Below are 16,599 nucleotides of genomic sequence, written 5' to 3'. Positions count from 1 at the left end.
ACCTAACACAGACAGATAATACATTGCTGGTAAGAAGTCACCACGGCTATGGTTGGTTAATACCTTTTATGTGCTTAGTATTTTGATGAGACAATGAGTACAATGTACAATCATCCATTCTTTCTCTTCTTATGTAAGGTGGCCTGTGAGATAATGCTTTTTTAATCTTTCTCTTGGGTAATGAGCAACGGAGCAAAAGGAAACAGAGACTCAATTTGTTCTGCTCCTAAGGGCATGAAATACAAAACCTAATGAAAGAGCAGGTCCAGCAGACAGTGCTCACTTGCCACAGCCCAGAGAATAAGGATGAGAGCACCTTCAATTACAGCATGACTCCAGTGGCCCTGTACCAATGGCTTCTGAAAGCTATTTTAACCTTCTCACTCATTTGCTGTGTTTGGTCCACTTGGTCTTTGAACTGTGAACTTGCTCACCCCTTCCAATCCAGGCCAATCAAACTAGAGCCATGAGACAACTCATACTTCTTTTGAGTGGGAAGCTCAGCGTTAAGACTTCTAATCTCTCATTTGGCCCCATGAAACCCTGTTTAAGCCCAGGCAAATCACTGCCAGGATTACATCAAAATTAGAGGATTAATAACAGCCGTTCCTTTTGAGTGGTGTATAAGTCTAAGTTCGGATGGTTACACTGTTAGCTGAGAGTTCACTTCAACTTTGTGGTAATTTGTGAGGATGGCAGTTGATGCTATTGTGTAAAATCAAAATGTTATTGCTTATTTAATTTGTAAATATACAAATTTTAATTTTTACTATTTGCACCACAAATACTGTAGTTCTGCCATTTGCCTTTTGTTCTTTCCATGCATAATAATTAGTTCATTGCATGTTCGAATTTTTGCCTTTCACATTTTTCTCTTCACTTTCTATTAACAGAAGCATAACTGTCAACTGTGATGATCAAGTTGCTCTTCCAGCAATAAATAACAACTTCTGGGAGCATGGGGGCCCAAAATATAGGTGAATATAAAACAGAGAGGCCTTTATATTTAATTCCCTATGTCTGATAAGCATGTTTGCTCATATTTTAGTACAAAGCCTCCTTGTTAATATATTGCTGGTAATGCAAAATGTAATTTTTTAGCAGTGCACCACAATGCACCATTATCCCCATATTTAAACAATATTGCATCGCCTCTGGCCTCCTCCCCTCCCTGTGATGGCCTGCTTTTAGAGAAAAAAGCAAGTATATTGATGCATTTATTAAATTATAGTGGTGGAAATGTAGCCAGTATTAGAAGGCTCTGCACATCCTCATAGAATTGGAGTTAGGTCCAGGTAACAACTATTTAACTGGCGTTCACATTATGTAACAGGGACTAGGAGTCTATCCACTTTTATTTGTTACAAAGCCTGTTTTTGGGGCCAGTCTTTATTTATTCACGTCGACCCCAGCCCTGGTGATTATCGGAGACCCACCCTTTTAACTGACTACTGGCAACTGTTAGAGGAAATACATTATACGTGAATATTGGATATTTTTTTTATAGCAATTTTAAATTCTATTGACAATAACTTCTGTGTTTGGCTCATACACTTAGTTTGTTTTTAACCGTAGCACTTTAGTATATTGGTAAGTTTAAATGTTTATCATTATGCATACACAGTCATGTTTCTCTAGCACACACACAAGTTTGTATAGCTATCTTAGTGGGAACATTCATTGACATAATGCATTTCAGTACATGAGAAATCAGGTTCAAACATTCATTAACAAGCCAATCCATCTTTCATTTCTAAAAGGCAAACATGAGCACATTCATTCATTAGTCAGTCTGTTTCATTGGTTGATGATGAAATGGCTTGTGATGGCCTGCACAGAGGGATATTCCTCTTGTCAGAAACATAACCCATCACTTGTATTGAAACTGGAAGTGTTTAAATGCTACATGAAAAGCAATAACTAACTTCATAAAGCAACTGAAACACTTCCCCTGCGGACACCCATAATGTGACAAATAATTTGATAAGACCTGTTTGATCAGTTAGGAGCTGTTTGAATGTAATAAAGACATGACAACAGCAGTCAAAAGGGATGAAATGAGAGACAACATGGCAAGAAAGAAAAGACTGGAGAGAAATGAAAAGTGCTGGGGAACAAAAACTTCATGGATTTACAAAGCTTAATTAAGACTACATTTTATCCAGTGAGACTGCAGAGAAGCAACTTTAAATCTGGCGAAACTTCAGGAGAACTCTTCAAAGAAATTCTCTCAAACAAAATGGTTGCCTCACAGCTTTCAGATACTGTGCTGTTTTAGTTGTGATTTTAAGTAAAATCCCACTCCTTACTGTCTCAACAAAGTGGACATACAGCAGAGAACAATGATCTAATGCAAAGGGTCACTAATGGGCGGACCCAGACGCTGTCGTATCTGGACCCGGACCTGTAACTGATGAAATATTCAGGATTGTTTAATTATTTTTTTCTATTTTAACGGGTGCAGCTTCTCCAGCTATTACGGTAAAGGTGGAGCGGCCCTCAGAAACTCACAGACCACTGTGCATAGCCAATCTTCTTACGTGACGCTAATGAGCCAATGAAATTTGTGCATTCGGACATGTGGAGAGACTTGACTGTCAGTGAGATACACATGGAGAAAAGGGTTAATATGTGTTGAGATGTTTTGTTATAAAATTAATTTAATGTTAAAATTAAGTTTATGGTTTAGTTCAAGTTAAGTTTAAAAGTAGAAAGGGATTCTTTTTTTATTTTTCTAAAACTAAGCACTTTATTTAAGAAGCATAATCAAAAGTTTTCTGTAATGCACTTTATTTAAAAAAAGAAAGTAACATGTATTTATCTTATTCTTTTTTTATTATTGTATTATCTAGTTGCATCCCGCAAGTTCAGTGCAAATACTAATAAATGAATTCTACTGTATTTATTTGACATTCCTCAATCTACCCACTAGACACAGATACTGATGAATACAACAATGCTACTTCAAGGTACTGAAAAATAACACGGACATTATGATGTTCTGGACCTTCACTTGAGGAAATGTTCACAAATTGGAGTATTTTAATAGAATACCCCTGATCTAATGCCTTAATTTAAATATTGTAAAGTTACTGAACTTGTCAAATGTAAAATTCTGGTGAGCATATTTTAATCCAGCAGGATGAAAAAAAAGAAGAAGAAAAAAAAAACGTAAATAAAAGCTACAGAACAAACTGTCAGAACAGAAGTGCCAGACAAAGCTGAACTAAACAGCACTAGAACATTTGACTCTGTTGCCTTGTTGGTATATCACTGGGATGACAAGTGTGCTGTGAAGAAGGAAAACTACTACTTTCGGTTACTTGCTGAGATCTTGGAAAGTGGTGACATTGCGAAAAGCAGGTTCAATCAGGTGGTACAAGCTGTAAACAAGCCAACAGTTCTGCCAGATTAGCTACCACTATATAGACACTGCTGACCCATTTTAGTAACAGAAAGGCTAACACTAACTCTGACCAAAGGACCCACACGGTAGGTCAAATTTGAGCCAGGGAATCCTCTCTAAAAGTTGATAGATGTTTACACCAGACATTGTGGCAAGTCATTTTACTGTTTACTTTCAGAACAGTATATTTTTCAACCTTTATAATCATCTCAGTGTTTGTGTATGTCCCTATCATTGTTGGAAAGTAAAATACATTAAAACTTCCCTGATGCAGAAAGTGAAGAATTAAGGAAAGTGGATCTTCAGTCACGCACGGCTAATCCATGATCCTCCTCCTCCTCTGACACTGATTCCTACTATAGCCAGCAGATCAACACAAGCATGCAGCCACTTGGCACTCTTCATGTTGCTGAGGTGGTTGTGGGTGGATACGCTGACAAAAATCTCCTTCAATAATGTCCTCCCTAACCATTCAATTACAGCCCCCTTGTATCTTAATGCTTTTGGAATTTGCTGCAAGCAACAGACTCGATTTGCTACTGATCCCTTGAGGGATAGAAATGTGTGAAGTTTTAGGGAGAATTTAAAAAGCAGGCAGATAGGCTCCATCATAGGTTTAGCTCTTGGATGGTGGTAGGAGGGGAGGGAAAGGAAGGCTAGTATCCGACCTGAATGAGAAACTCCTCAGAGAGATGGGAGTCTGGGCTGTTGGAGCAGACTCAAACATTTTGAGTCCAGCACCTCCTCTGTGAGAGATTTATTAGAGGAGAAAGTGGCCTTGGCTCCTCTTTTGGTCTGATTTGAGGCTTGAGAGATTCAGCCTCCTGGGTAGGATCAACCTTTGCCATCCAACCTGTAATTAGTGATTAACAGTGAGGTCCAGACTTTTGATTTACTCTGCTTTGCTCCTAGAATAGGGTATTGGTCAGTGCCACAGTCAGAGGTAAATCACCTATTGCACTGGAGGCAACAAGCTTGTCAGGTAAAATAGCCTGAGCCTCCAGGATGTTGCAAGAGGGCAGCTGCATGAAGACAAATTACACCAAGGTTGCTTAGCCAACCCTCTTACTCCTCCATCCTCTATCATGCTCTGTCGCTCTCTTTCTCAAATACATGCTAGCTCCCTCCATCTCTCTTCACAAATTCTCTCATTGCTTTCTAACATACTCCCTTCTCACTCTCCCTCAATGATGCTCAATATTACTAAGGCTGAACGGTTGTGTACCCCCAATTGCTTTGAGTTTGACATTTTGAAGTGCAGATAAAAGTATTTTCCCTGATGCTGAGTATTCATAACCCATATGCAAAATCTCAAAGGGGAAAAACAGCTCCAAAACAGAATACACATTCATATGAACATTCTCTGATCTTGGATGGTTGAGTTGATTTGTGCAAACTCTTTCCCAAAGCAGGAAGAATGGAGTTTTTGTTTTTGATACTGCAGATGAGTGACTTGGTGGACTTACATCTTTGACAGAGACAGAAAATAGCTGAAACACACCTACTCTCTTTGTTTCCCAGGGAAAATACTTATTGTGTCTTTTAATGCTGAACTGCATCCGCTAGTCCCACTACAAAACAAAGCCAGTCCCTCTGCAATAAGAAAACAATAACAAAACACTCATCAGGCGATTTTCAAGTGTACCCATCAAGACACACATGTTGACAGGGAAGAGGAAATGTGTTAAAACTAACCACAATGATTACTTTGTATGCAGAGGAAAAGTAGTCTGCACACTGAAAATGACAAGCTCCAACAAAAATGATAGCGTTGCCTGTAATTAATATTATATGCTACAAAAATATATATAGGATGTACATCAAACCTCACAATTATGCTAAAATATTCCTTTGAAAGGCATACAGTAGATGCATTGTATTATGTATGTATGTATGTATGTATGTATGTATGTATGTATGTATTAATATGTACGTACTATTGTACATATTTGCAACATAATCAAGCCACCATGGTTTTACTCACTGTGTATTTGTATTTATTCATTAAGTGTAAGTATATAACATATTATAGGCTACAGATACATCCTTAAGGGGCTGAAACTTGGCTTAGCACAATGTGTACTTTTTTATGTACATAGTTAGGTAATGGGATCATTTGGGATGATTTCTGTACTGCAGCATTTGTGTTCTTATTTCATCATAAATCATTTTATTTCACATGAATTTCCACTGTGTAAAGACCTTGTAAAGATAACCAAAAACACCTTCTTTGTTTCGTAGACAAGACACTGTAAACACAGACTATGTTAGTCTACTTTGGATTTTCTACTTTTTTACCTACCTTAATTTCATACTGGCATTGATTCATATTGTTACAGACCTGTTAAATGAAAGGTGGGGAGCTTATTTTATGTGGTGATAATAATGAACTTGTACTTTTCTAAAAAACAAAGTGCTTCACATGAATAAGTCTAGAGCTCTGCTAGCAGCTCTATGACACTGTACATGTGAGAGCTTTGTAAAGCAGACCAAAAAACTAAATATATAGTGAATATATGGTGAAAACTGAGTTTATGTGAGATGTCTTCATAAGAACAGAAGTGTAGTTATATTTAATTAAATCAGTACTTTTCCTATCTATCTTATGTTTCATTGCATGTGAGAAATAAACTAAACACTAAGAAATCAAGACAGGAAAACAATAGATGTAAATGTAGGAGGCTTGTTATGTCAACATCACAGCCTTGTAATTAATATCTTCTGAGCATCTTTGAAGGTATTAACTTTAGTTAACATCATCAAGAGACCATCACACTCTACATCTGCAGGAGTGGATGTATCAATGTAAATAAACCCATGTTTGTTTACATGGAAAAGTCTGCAGCTCATGGTTAGGTCTAAGAATTTTGGCATCATTTTGAGGGTGGAACTACCTTTGATGTGAATTATGAGCTTAAATGAGATGTATTTTATAATTCTGCAAACAGTCCCAAAACCAAGAAAGATACCCTAGGCATGGATACAGTGACTTGCCTTTTAATATCTATTCAGCATCTGCAGTCTCATACTTTTGCATATAGTACACCTGAATATATAATTGTTTTTTTGCAGCATTATTGCTATAACATGCTTAAATATTCAAAAAATACAGGTATTAGGTAAAAGGGCAAGAAGATAATTATTACCCTCTTCTTCTCCCCTCCCACAAACATTATAAGCATAAAGAGGGCTGTAAAATATTAACGAATGGACTTAGTGAATATTTTACCTCTGGTTGTTCAGCCTTAAGTCTGTTTCCAGAGCAGCTGTGGGAGAGATCCTGAGGGATGATGCAGCATTAGTATGCAACAGAGACTAAGAGGAGTTCTAATTGGACTAATTCTTTTTACCGCTACCTTGTGGAAAACAACAAATGAAAAATCCCCCCAACTTACTGCAATAGGTAAATTATAGTGCACTTAAGCAAAAGAATAAGAGAGGCTCTGATTGCATACATCCATCATGTTTATCCATCATGTCATGACCTCAAGAGCAAGCTGGCCATGTGGTGAAAGAGGCACAGCAACACCTCTTTCACCTCAGGCAGCTGAAGAATTTTGAAATGGAGTCCAAAATTGTTACAGAGGCACCACTGAAAGCATTGTCACTGGATGCATCACCGCCTGATATGGTAACTGCACCACACTCCACCGCAAAGCTCTGCAGAAGGTTGTGTGGTCAAGTCCAGGACATCAGCAGATATGAGCTTCTCTCCATCCAGAATATATACAATAGACAGTATGTCAGGAAAGCCCATAGGATTATTAAAAGACCCCTGCACCACCCCAACCATGGACTGTTTCAGCTATCGCCTGGCAATGGTCACTGCAAGCTGCTTGATATCACACATACATACACAAGCACACATATGTACATACACATAATATATACATATATTTATTTATAAGTTATAGGTAGGTCACACGCACAACACACTTAGCATACACATGTACAATATGTTTTATACTCTGCTTCTTGTTTATACTCTGTTCTTTTACTATTGCTTTTGCTATTTAAAAATATAAATAAATCCCTTACTGCATTGTCGAGGAACTGAACCTTAAGATTTGTACTCTCTTATACTTGCGCAATGAGATGTAACAATAAAAGATCTTGAAACTTTCACCCACATAGTCCCACATGGCTTTACACAATATTAGACTTGGAGTCTTTTTTAATAAGACTTTAGCATAGAGTAAAGCTTGTCCTCCATTATTCTGAAGAACATCAGAAACCATTGTGTATGTGTCTGTATTAGGAGGGCAGTATATGTGGTGCACTTGTCAATCATCTGCACCTGTTTTGAACTCAGAAAGTCTTACAGTAAAGTTTCCATCCAACTGGCTGTGCTTTCTACTAGTTTTACACCAGCATCAGCATCACAAAACACTTGAGTAGCTGCATGACTGCAAATGGTGCATGCCAACACCTTCAACTGGATGACAGAAGATGTTAAATGTTGAGAGAAGAAGGTGAATGCAGCAATCTGTTTACACTGAAATTCTAAACAATCCTGGCAGGCAGAAAAGAACACTGAACCTTTCTCAGTCAGAGGGCACAAAAAGAAAACAATCTGAGAGACGTTTTCTCCTCACTGGGAATTTAAACCAGACACATCAATGGTGCGTGAATGCTATTGAAGCATTCATTCATTTCATCCACAAAGACTCCACCCTCTGAAACAGCGTCACTGTCCTCAGGACGAAATGCCTTCTCAGCAGCTCAGAGAAGACAGCAGCCAGGCAAACTGTCAGAGTTTCAATGGACAAAGACCATTTTCAAGTAAGCGCCAAAGAAAACCACTCATTTTAATTGTTTTAAATATATATTTTTATCCCTTTTGCCCATCTTTCCTCTATACATCCATAGTGAAACTGCAAAGCTGATACAAAAGCACGGGTGCTTGATTGATCAGTCAATATACGGTTAAACTGTTTAGAACATACAGAGAGTGAGAATGGGATTTGTGTGATTTGAACTATGGAGATTACATTTGAAAAAGCCCAGCAGAGAGGGAGAAACATTCCCAGACTATGTAAAAAGCGCAGTGGGTGGAGTAGTAGTGATGCATGTCTCTCGAAGTTGATGCAGATTGTTATGTTTGGTAAGGCTTTCAGTGTGGATATCCCTTTATTTATTATTCTGTCACCCTTTTTCAATTCTAGTAATTATATGTTTTATTATTAATCTTGTTCTTTGAAATGTGAGACTTAAACAAATTGAGTTGCCTCTCCTAAAAATGAGAAAAACACATAAGTTCCTATGTGAAGGAGGATTTACAGAACTGTGAAGTGATCCAGTTTATCCAACACAAATGAGGTTCACAGTTAGCTGAACCCAGTTAACAGGAAATGCTCAGCTGTTGCATGACCTTGATACCATTATACAATAGTAATGGAATAATCTATTTAATTTCAAACAAAAACATAATAAGCCCTGTGTGTATTTGGTGAGTGGGTACTTGTAAAAAATACACAATGGCTCCAATATGTGTCAACAACTCCAACAGGAAAGGACAATCTGCCTCATTAGAAAAAGAAACAAAAAAGAAAATTGGCCCTTCTTCTTCAGTTGAGGATCACTTCAAATTAAAAAGAAAAAAAAAGTGATTCTACTTCTTTTAAATCTCGCTAATACATTCTGGGGACAGTCACACGTTTGCAAAATGAGCCACGAATTATGAAACCATTTTAAAACCACTTCTCACAGCCAGTGAAAGGAATGCTCAGCAGGGGTTTTGACAAGTAAAAGCCTGAGTATCCATTAATTGTGGCTGTACCATGTGTGCTGAATAACAGCAAACTTGCCTTAATGGAAAAGGAGCCTTCATATTAGTTAGAGAGTGTGAGTCAACTAATTTTCAAGTGTTGAAAACTTTCTATAAATGCAAGGATTACACCAGACTAACCAGACAAACACACAGGATTAGAGCTTTCTTGCAGTAAAGCAAAATGCATCCAAAACAAAACAAAAGGCAAATCACAACTACAAATAGGGCTGATACATTACACACACACACACACTGTTTGGTTAAACAAATGTTAAAAATACTTAATTATAATGACCACATAGACATTTGTCTTGTTTTTAAATCATGTAGACTCTATAATAAATGCTCCTTTACTTTGGTATCTTAAAGCAATGCGCCTGGATTTCTTTTGTGGACAGCACTTGCCTGCCACTACCTCAAATCAAAGTAGCGCTCCATCCCTTGTTTTTTATACATTATCTTAATTTGCTTAGACCCACATGTGAATATTGGTGAGTGAATGTGCTAATCTCTAAACATAGCCATGGCCAGCAACAGCAGCTTCCTTCAACCATAATGATAGTCTTTCCATAACTCATGTAACTCTCATAGATGTGATTACTTAAACTTGGATTGACCATCCAAACCCTTTTTACTTAAGGCCTAGGTGACCTTTAAAAAAAAAAGAAGATAAAACCAGTCACTAGATGTTCAGTATGAGCGTCTAAATGATGAAGGTGAACATACAGTTCAGGTGCTGTCCATCTTTAACTCATACAATCTGTGATGACCACATCAATATTACAATATGATGGATCACATTACAGCCCTGCTTAGTTTCCCACTAGTCCCTTTGGAATCTAAAGGGAACTCCAAGGCTTCCAGCCTCAGCAGAAATCAAAGAGCTGTACTATATCTCCTGGCTGTGTGTTCTGTCAGAAGGTGTCAGGGTTCAGATCAATATCTTGGCACCCAAGAAACAACAAGCAGGGGAGAGATACGTCCTACAGTGCGGCACAAATAGCATTACCCCTCTACTTGATAGATAGGCACAATTAAGGTCATTACTGGTAATCAGCTGAATAATGTGTACTATAAAGATAAACCTTACATCTAAAACACTGTACAGTTGACAGTAGATTATGAATACAAGTTAAGATGAGAAAATGAAAAATGTACACAAAGCAGGATAACTTGTGTTTCTTCTATTGAATACATAAATGAAGTTAAAAAAGTTAGGAAGCAAGGTGCAGTGCATGTACTTAGGACTTGTAAGTACTATGTACTTATACTTAGGTTTTTTAGAGGCAGAGGTGAGATCCAAGCCAACACACTAACCAAAGGGATCATTCAGACAGAAGATTCCTTCCAAGCACTTGCAAATTCATTTCCTTTGTTGTTTGTGAAGCAGCATGTCTAGACGCTTGGAGAATGCATTTAATAGGTGTACCCAAACTAATAACCTCAAAGAGTCACTCAAAGAGTGCGCATGCATCGGCATTAATTTCTGTCTCTGTTGTTGCTATTTTTAATTTTTACCCTTTTTTTATGTGACTTTAAAGTTTCTATCCTGTTAGTTTCTCTTAAGTTTAAGTTTTAAGCACTGCAATTTTTTTTAAGAGTCAGATGATCAAAGTCGTGACTGAAGTCCTGATTTTTACTTGGCTACTTACTACCCTGAGACACCATGTCATCTCTGTCTACAGGGTAATTATTTCAGAAATTGTCTCCCCCTGGTAAAGTAAAAAACTTAGGATGGCACCTCTTACCTCTACAACTGGATGCATTAACTGCACTCTGCTTAGCCAGAAGATTGTCAAACTGGAGGAGAGAATATCCTTGCTATACCAACTTAAAGGGGCACGAAAAGTTAATGGACTGCCTAGCAACAGCAGCCGCTAATGAGGTTGATCAGGAGACCATCATTCCCTGAACAGGTCTTGTCACTGATGCCGATGGGCCTGACCTCTGGTCTGATTTGACTGCAGATGCTGCATCTAATCCCTGACTAATTTCTGGAGAAAAACTTCCACTCCCTCCCCCACTCTCTAAAAACCAGACCCTTGGTATGTTGTTGTCAAAATGGGTAAGAAGAAGATCAAACACCTGTTGTTGTTGCCAACTGCGTTTGTAGGTGATCTGTATGCATCAGCTCCGTGCCCCAGTACAAAAACATAAGACAGAGGTTCCCTGACTATCCTTGGTGCCAGGCCAAAGGTCCTTGTCAGGGCAGCTCTTCACCAATGGGAACCCAGGAGTACGGCTAGCAGGCAAAGCTGTTGGCGCAGCAGGAAGCATATCCTATGCCCCACTAGCAACCCATCACATTGAGATTGTGAAAAAATTTTTAAATCCTGGACTTTCCACCTGTCACCAAGTCCACAGAGCCTGGCTTTACAGCAATCCACCAGTCCAAGCCACCCACAGTCTCTCCTCTACCTGCTAGGTTCATCACAGGTGGCCTCCCAACCTGTCATCCCTGTTCTCAGGGGGAATCATCACTCAACGCCCTAAAAGACTGTGGTAAGTCGATTTTCGTCTCTGGCCCTATTCCACCCTATGGCAGAGGAGTCGGCTGTTTTAACCGGACCTTAAGTCTCAACTCCTGGCTACTGTTAACGTGCCCAGCTTTTAAAATGTTATTCATAGACAATTGTGACCTCTTCTTGAAGCTCCTGTGCTTTTATAGTACTGATGGGATTCACCCAAGTGCTCTGAGAGCACGTTCTTTAGCTAGTAACATATTTTATTCTACTGTAAAACTCTTCTACAAAATAAACAATATACACAATAAATTTATTAAGGTGTCTCATAAAATACATAAAAAGGCCATCCTTCCCTGGCTAACTGAGCAGATATGGGACATTATGAGACAAAGGGATTGTGCTCTAAAAACAGCTATGAAGTCAGGTCTCAATACTGATATGCTTGTTTTTTGTTGGTTTCTTTTTTTTTGTTTTTGTAAACAAACTTAGAAATAAAATTGTAAATTAATGCATAAGAAAGAAACTCTAAATTAATCTTATATCAGAAGCTAAAGGAAATTGTTAAATACCCTGACTGGAATGGAAAAGAAAGGTCCTCAGCATCTTGAACTGAGAATTAATAATTAAGTTACACAAGATATAAAGTAAAATAAACATCCTTTAATGACTTTAGAAAAATCTATTGAAGACCTGGCAATAACATTCCGATCAACAGACACTGTAATTAAAGCACCGTATTATTTATATTCTGTCTTCTCTTTGAGTGAACAGAACATCATGAGAATAATAATAGATGTAAAGAGGTCAAGAGCTCCAGATGTCTCTGGAACTGATATTTATTTGATTCAAATAAAATCAAGTACTTTATACATTCCCATTGCTAAGCTGGTTAACCAGTCAAGAAGGGAATAGGTTTTCCCTCATTATCTAAAAGTTGCTGTGATTACCCCAATATAGAAGGATGGCGATCCTGTCCAATGAATAACTATAGGCCTATCAGTGTCCTGCCCATCTTATCTTAAGTATTGGACAAAGTGGTGGCTTTTGAACAACTAGAGCAACTGAATTTTTGTCATCATCCGCTTCATCCTATACAGTTTGGTTTTAGAAAAGTCAATCTACAGAAATTGCAAATTGTTATTTTACAGAAAAAAACAAAAAACAAACAAACTATACTGGACAGTAAGGTAGTTGGTGCCGTTTTATTATCAGGGAAAACTGATGGAAATTAACATTGTGCTACATCTGTTGCAATACATGTATTGAACACTGTCCCTGTTTTAAATAAATCAAATGAATGAAATTAATAACATTTAGACTGTGTTATGCACAGGCAAAGCACCCTGTGATTGTCCAGCCAAATTCAAAGGGCTTAAAAAATGACATTGGCACAAAAATGCAGTCACATTGTGCCTCATGTGAAGCAGCTTTTAAATCCTCTGTCTGAATACTAACATCTTACATCTGCCCTTTCATTACACTGCCTGGATATGGTAGTTGAAATCAACGTATTGACTGGTAACTCACAATATCAGGTGTACAATGTCCCACGCTTCCTTGTCATATTGAGGTTGAGATATCACTTCTGGGAACCTGTGAGCATGACCTTTTCCTAAATGTAGGCTATGTGGCAGTGATCACAGATGTTGGCTGGTCTGCTGCAGATGACAGACCTCCTTCCCAGCACTGAATCCACAAAAGTGGTTTCAGCTGGTTTTTGTAGACCGTATAGGTTAACTGCTCTATGCTATGCTTTACTTTTTAGGTTTCCTCATATACTTTGTCAAAAATGGATGACAACGCTAAAGGTTTGTGTCTTGATACTGCATAAGGTTGTTGTTAATATTTGACAGCCAATGCCCCAATGTATTGTGACACTTTCCTACCAAAAGTTAATGACACTTTATGATAGATGACACCTTATCTGTTTACCCGTGATGCACAGGGCCATCATTCACCAAATTATTCAACGATGACAAGGGGCTGACTATCAGTAGCGTGGCAGACATCAGTCATATCTGTAACATCATCTAATTAAAAGACATCACTTCTGCCAGACAGTTTCCTTACTGCTGGCTGAAGCAAATTGATTCTCAACCCCCTTCTAGTATATGCAAAGGAGGAATGAATAATGCATGGACATTAAAGTCTTATCTTCTGTCTTGACAAACAATGTTGGCACGCTTAGAATATTCCACAAAGGTGTGCAAAGGGTCCTTATTAGCAGAGTACTCAGACAGGTGCCATTTTCATGGGGAACCTTTCTATATTTACTGCTGTTCATTTCCAAGCTGCACCATAAGTCTAGACACACTGGATCAATGGATATGCTTTATGACAATGCTCAGTTTACGACAGCGCTTAAAGTATTTGCATAGATTTTTACAGCTGCCACTCAGAGATTATTTCGGCGCTAAACTTAAAAACTATTACGATGCAATGCATTTTTGCCTCAGGCTCTAAGACCATGGTCTATAAGGCCAAATCATTCCATGGATCCATGTCCATGTTACTCCGTTCTTTATGTCATTGATACAGTAGATGTTCATGTCATTATTGAAGATATCTTATTGCATTATGTCAACAGCTGTATACTGTTTACCAGATTTTTTTTTTTAAATATCTCTCTAACTGTGTTAAATTATATTGCTGTCTAATACTTCTATGTGGAAGAATATCAACAGTAACAAAATACATCTGATGTACTTTTGTTTTTTAGTTGATCCAATAACATAATAAAACATAATGTTTTTGTCGATTTAAATGTATTTGTTGATGCAAATATTATAGGTGATGTTAGATAGATGACTGTGGGCATCAGGATGAGCTGCATTGTCTCTACAAAACTTTGATCTGGTGGTTGTGGAGGTGATTTTTCATCCCACGTTGGTGAGCGTCTACTTAGCTGAGTTGCTGTGTTCCTTTAGGGGAATTGACCTTTAGCTTACTTAGACTCTTTATAAGGGAAGCAAATGAAGTTATGAACATTGAATTAAATGGCTTGGTAATGCGAAACGAGCCTCCAGTATACTGCTCAGTCTACTGAGAATTGACACTTGACACTTTGTAGCTCTGTGCAGCTTGTAACAGCTCTCTACTAATTTTTGAAGTTAGTGTACCTAGCCCAGATTTATAATCTTGAATGCTTTTGCTATTTTGCTCCATGAGTGTGTTATCACCCTGAGTTAGATGAATAAAATTCTATTGGAATAATGTGGATTGAAATATTCAATACAGTTGTTAGTCTCTGAAGAAACTGAATGTGTGACCTTAACAGCATTATCAGCCTTTTTTGTCAGCTGTCTCATTGGCATGCCAGGGTCCCATTCTTTAAAGCACCTAAGCATTTAGCACAATGACGTAGGTTTAACAATGAATAAAGTAAAGAAGACATCATCTGAGGACTACAATTACCTCTAAGTTTACAAAACACTAATATAAATTCAGTATTGGGTTAACAGAGGTGAAACAGCATCAAGCAGTCCAGCAGTGTGTATGAACATCTTAAGTTGAGTTGTTGGCAAAGACACAAAACATACTTTTATCAAGCATATTACTGCTCATTTGAATCCATTACAATCCTCACTCAAAAAAAATGAATATATTATACTTCATAAAATATCGTATGCATTCAGCCAGCTATCCATTGTTGCTAAATAACAACATTAAGTGGCACTGTATGAGGATAAAGAAAAGGGAAGTAAAATGTGTGAGAAAGGAAGGCAGGTTAAAAGAAACTCTGCCTCAGAGGGGGGGATTTAGTCACATGAAATATCCCCTTTCTCTGTGTGAGGAGTTGGAAACTGGAAGCGTGCAAAAAAGATCTGAAAACTGAAGGGGAAGTAGCTTGAGTTAGAGCAACTCAACTCTTCAAGGAAACCCAGCTCTCCCCAGATTGGCTGGAGCTTGTTTCTTTTTGTAATTTGCCAGAAGGGGTTTGCACCCACACATTTGCATAGTCTACAACATGGAGAATAGTAGACAAGTTGAGACTCCTTGGCTTTACCATTTGCTCTCATTCCTTTTTTTTTTTTTGTCTGTTCAAATGAAATTCTCTAAATACAAAAGGCTGATGAGATGAGGGTTGATTATGAATTCTCTGCCACTGCTAAATGTGTCAAGCCAGCCAAATGTCAGAGGATATTCTGTCAGAGGATATTGAGCTGACTGAAAATGTCAGACAAGGAGGAATCACCAAAGGAGAGCATGAGGAGGAAACTGGTGCACATGTGTTGGTGTTACTCAGATACAGCCGAGCACCTGTCATCATTATGTTGCTTAATGAGGGGGTTTGGTTCGAACTACTGTATCACAGTAGTTGTGACCTGGTTCCTTTGGCACAAACTCCATTTTGAACTCCTTTATCAACCTAACCCCAGTGGAACAAACATTTGAAGGCCGATAACATAATTGGCAATAATCTGGAGTTCTCACTGAGAAAACCTTTGGCAAGATATCAAACAATATTGAAGAAAAGCAACAGACTGACAGTTTAAAAAAGAAAAATTAAACTACTTTTAAGATTTCAAAGCAAACTGCAAACTTAATTAAATAAACTTTTATTTTATGTAGCCCATAAGGTTCATATACTTAAAGACAGATGGCTTTTATATGCTATTAAAAGAAAAACAAGGGGAAGAGAAGCATGAACATCAGTAAAATGTAATGAATGAAAATCAATTATGACGTTGAACAAATTTCAGTTGTTTCTATGGTTTCAACTTACCGTTTATGTTGCAGGTAGATCACAATTATTGCAATCATGTACGAGTTATTTATGCTTAACTGATACAAAATGTTGTGGATACCTTTGTCACAATGTTTATGGGCTAAGATAATATGAACAGTCAGGAGGTATTCAAAATATATCGACTGCGACTCGTGGATGAGAGATTCAGTTCTGCCACATTTGATCCATATTTTTACAGATAATTGGGAAATGTGGGACAGAACATATC

At 37.8% G+C, this 16,599-nt stretch overlaps 1 protein-coding gene across 1 annotated transcript in view; it reads right to left on the bottom strand.

The window, feature by feature from the left end:
* Positions 1-16,599, bottom strand: part of fstl5 (follistatin-like 5) — a 135,378-nt gene that overhangs the window by 55,347 nt on the left and 63,432 nt on the right. The window lies entirely within an intron of this gene.

The sequence above is a fragment of the Scomber scombrus genome, chromosome 9, assembly GCF_963691925.1.
Source record: "Scomber scombrus chromosome 9, fScoSco1.1, whole genome shotgun sequence".
Taxonomy (NCBI): domain Eukaryota; kingdom Metazoa; phylum Chordata; class Actinopteri; order Scombriformes; family Scombridae; genus Scomber; species Scomber scombrus.
This window is presented reverse-complemented; position numbering and strand designations above follow the sequence as displayed.